The 4503-nt window shown below is 34.8% G+C and overlaps 1 long non-coding RNA gene across 1 annotated transcript in view; it reads right to left on the bottom strand.

The window, feature by feature from the left end:
* Positions 1 to 3193: 3193 nt before the first annotated feature.
* LOC122159706 overlaps positions 3194 to 4503 on the bottom strand; it is a 45116-nt gene continuing 43806 nt past the window's right edge. The window contains exon 7 of the long non-coding RNA XR_006168593.1: positions 3194 to 3595. This is a non-coding gene — a long non-coding RNA (uncharacterized LOC122159706). The remainder of the gene's footprint in view (positions 3596 to 4503) is intronic.

The raw sequence follows: 4503 nt of genomic DNA, 5'->3' as shown, positions 1-4503 counted from the left end.
AACCCATGCACGTACTATAAAATACAACATTTATATAACGTTTATGGACTGTTGTAGTGCATCATATCTAGTATACTATATTTCAAAGAATAACAAAAAACAAACAAACAAACAAACCTGCAAGGCTAAAGATTAAGTCTCCTGCAATCTTACCTGTAAAATATCCCAAAATTTAATAAACCTTTTTTGGAGTTACGCTTAAGATAGTGTAAAGAGACTGAAGAATTAAGATCTTTCAAGAAAAAAAAAAAAAAAAAAGTAGAAATTAGACATGGGATTTCAAAAGCAAAGAGAATTGAATGTCTAGTGCAAACTGAGCAACCATATCCCTTGGGCTTGTTTGAAAGCCTAAATATTAGTAAAGGGAAAATTAAATCAAGAAAATATTGGCACCTCTTGCCATTTTGTTATTGGAAAGGTACTGCAACAAAAACAGCTAGTTCTCTTAGAGCAAACGTATTCATGTAGAAGTTGTTTCCTTCATTCTACAATATCTTATTTTTTAAGAAAAACAAACATTCCAGTGATCACATTTTATTCAGTTATGTTTTTTTTTCTGTTCAGATGAATCTATACTGATGGAACTTCTGTGTACTGACTTTGTAAAATACGACTCACAGTAATCTTGTGAGCACAGCTCTTTTTCTAAAGCACCATTTAAAATTTTTTAAAAGTTTGCTTGTGTTCCACTCCAACTACACAGCACTAAGCTCTGTCCATAAAGGATTTTCTGAAGAGATTTTGATGGGAAGACTTGCAATTAATACCTTGACTAATAAAAATTTAAAAATATACCCAGTATGTATTTATATTAGTCTGCCTCTTACAACAGGAAGTGTTTTAGAAGTGCGATTACCAGACACTGAGGTTTTTTAACGTATAAAATAGAAAAGAGAGAGGACAAGCTGTGGTGAGGAAAATGCGAGCATTGTACAACTCAACAGACCTCCTGTCCCAGAGAGATTTATTTACTGGAAATTACGGTAAGAGGAAAGAGACTAAATAACTTTAAGTCCCCAGTTATTATGTCATATGTAGCCCCATAGCACAATATAGCTACAATCTGCAGCTTTGTAAACTGAGCTGTCAAATACTTGTTATTTTAAAGCTGCAGCTTTTCAGGGTCCTCTGACAGCCAGTGGTCCCAGCTCTCAGCCTGATTCATGGCTGGCGCTGAGACAGAGGAAGTTCGCGTCTGCTATAATCTAAACACTTTGCAAATGGAGAACTGGAACAGTGGTGAAAGAAGAAAACAGCCTAAACCCTATAACCCAGACAAGAACCCTACAAAGCTTCTGGGAAGAAAAGAAATAAGTACAACAGTACAGATTGCAAGTTCAGCAAAAGTATTTGTGCGATTTTACAAACAAAAACATTGATTTTAAGTCATTTAGCTGAAAAGCAGTGAAAATTGTTCTCTGTCAAAAATATGGAAAAAATGTCCCAGATGTGTACTTTTGCAACATCTGTATTTTCCATTTCAAGTGTAAATATTAAAAGGTGGGTTGCATGAGGGTATCTCATTCTCTTGCATTTTCTCCTACTCCTGAGAGTTGCTTGCTTAGTCCTTAAATTCAGATCATTTGTTGATTATAAAACACAAAAACAGTGCAGACAATTTTCATTAGTTTTTCAGAGGTGTCTTGCAGGTGGTAAAGAGATTATATATCTTGGGCTGTAGTACTGTGTCCCTGTACTGCTGAGGCAATGAAATCAGATGTGTCTATAGTTTACTCTTTCTTAAAAGAAACAAATGTCCAAATTAATTAAGAAATCTTTTTAATAATAAGAATAATCTTTTCTGATTTTTTCCCTAATTGCAGTGCTCATACAGTAGTAGTCATACTGATCTCCAGTACGCATTTGTTGTTCTTACCTTTGCTGTTGAACCAACCTGCATAGAGTAATGCTCATCTGCCATTCATCCTTCTCTTTACATCCTGGTCTATCTGAGTATAGAAAATGTTTATCTTAATTACTTATATGAATGTCAACTTAGACTTACATGTAGCCTCAGGATAGCATTCTAACTAGTTTCTCTAAACTGTCAGGAAAATATATGTTTCTGCATAAAAAAAATAACTTGGTAATTTTGTTCTACCAGACCTCATGGCAATAAAAACAAAGGTATTTTGGTAGTTTGTGTTTGGTGAGTTACAGCTCCATTCTTTAGCATTCATTATATTGACAACAATACCATACAGAATGAATTGTTACAAAAGGAAAGAATTTTTGAGAAGAAATACTAGTATAATTTGCACATATTGTGTTCAGAAAGACAAAATGCCAAAGGTTATGGGAACTTACTTGAAATGCTTATAGCAGCCATAACATTTGCCTTTCAAACAAAGATATTTGGGTACCTGGAATTTACACGCATTGCTTGGAATCTGTGGAAGAATCTATATGGTTGTTCATGGCCTTCAGAAACATGGATGCCACAAAGTAGAGATATGGAGAATGTGAAAAGCAGGCATAAAAGGCAATTGCAAATCTGTGCCAATATTACTGCCTTTGTCATCAAGCAGTAGAAAGGTTTTTCTAATTAAATTCAAGTAATTAAATCTCCCTGCTTTCATTAAAAAAATAGATACAACTGTCTGCTGTTGGTCTGAAGAATTGCACAGGGTGAATGTAAATTTTAATTTCATGGTGCAAGTGTTAAATTATTGCCATCTAAGCTGCCAATGTTACAAGGAATCCCACCACATTTTAATAATTCCCCCTTTGTTTTGGATGGAAATACTACATGTGTTGTGATTTGGAAGTTTTTAAGTGCAATTAAAGCCCTGAGAACTACAACATAATCACATTCAATTCACCTAATTGGACAGAGAGGAAACTGTCATTCCTGAAATGGTTTGTGCCCTTTGGAATGTCTGTGTGTGTACACACACATATAAAATGAAACTTATTTTCTCACCCATCCTGTGTTAAAATGTAATAGAAACTCCTGCTAACTGAAGACATAGCTGGGTGTTGGTTATTAACCTCAAAACATATAGGTGTGTGTGTTAATAAAAAAAACTGTCCTTCTAAACACGAGAATCCTTTCCTGATATTTACTTTGCAATATCTAAGTAATGATTTGCCATTAATTCCCTCTCTTTACAGTGCACTTGATGACATTTTACAGATCGTCAAACGAAATAAATAAGAACCATCCTCATTAATTTAGAAGAAAACCCTTTATTTATTTTAATTCATTCTGGGAGTTCAGAAATAATGACAAACTTGACAATCCTCAAGAGATCACATCACTTTAAGCTGCATGACCAAAGAGCCTTTAGCTTCGCAGGAAGAGACAATACATTTCATGCTGAAACAACACTTCTGATCAACATTTATGCAATCTATAGATACTTCCTATATTTGTATCATTGCAACTAAGAAAACATGGAGTATTGTAAAGAATGACATGAAGACGGTGATCATTTGAGGCGTCTTACTTCAACTTAGGAGCATTACTAAGAATTCTGTGCAGATCCCTTTCTCTTCTTGGTCTCAATGAGCCAGTTCTTGCAGCAAAGGCTTATTTGGTTACAAAGCAGTGTGGAAAATATCTTCTTAGAATCAACAGGACAAGTCCCTCTACCTGCATTCAGGAAGAAATTTCAAGTGGTGTTTTTTTTACTTCTTTACCAGAAATTTTTGTCTATTAAACTGTGACTAGAAATCACATGCAGTATTCAAAAGAGAATGAATATGAAATTGTTTTTTTTCACTGACCTAGCATTGTTCTGAGCACAAAATTCCAGGCATCATGCATCATCATTTTTCAGATTTTATTTGTAAATCTAGTAAAAACTACTATGACGTGATAATCACATTGAGATGCTTCAAGTGCATTGGTGTGTTGTTTTCTTAATATATTTATACAGTTACATACAGAGATGGAAAAAAAAAAATGGAAAAGCAATTATTAGGTAAGTCTCAAGTACTTGTGAAACCAACAATTTCTCTTTAAGCATTTGTTGCAAAATAAATTTGCTTTTCTCTTCTTTGTGGTAGGCCACAGTAAGCCCATTGAGGTCCAGTAGATAATATTACACTGGCATTTCTACATGGCCGGTGGCTCACTACCTCACCATTGTCCCTAGTCAAGTCATTTGATATACTTTTATCATGTATGCCTGAACAGGGAGGCCCATTCTTTCTGGACCCTTAAGGGGCAACGAGGTGAAATCTAGAAAAGCTCAATTGTCTTCTCTGACTTTAGGATTTAAGAAAGTGACTGTCTTTGAGAACCTATTGTATCCAGTTCAATGTGTGGCAAAGACTTCCTTTCTGAGGTCATCGGCTCTGAATATCAGACATTACCCAATGGAGTTCCTTCAGATGCTCCCAAAGATCATTCCTTATCACTGATAGGTTCAGTCACAGCAAGGAGGAGGGAATATATTCTCAAGGAAAGATGATCTGGATCTTATTCCCCACCCAGAATACAAGAACAAACATAGATAGATAGATAGATAGATAGATAGATAGATAGATAGATAGATA

The sequence above is a fragment of the Centrocercus urophasianus genome, unplaced genomic scaffold (assembly GCF_019232065.1).
Source record: "Centrocercus urophasianus isolate 14NV4802_14NV808 unplaced genomic scaffold, USGS_Curo_1.0 seq_16, whole genome shotgun sequence".
Lineage (NCBI taxonomy): Eukaryota > Metazoa > Chordata > Aves > Galliformes > Phasianidae > Centrocercus > Centrocercus urophasianus.
The sequence above is the reverse complement of the archived record's forward strand: the minus strand, read 5'-3'. Positions and strand labels throughout refer to the sequence as shown.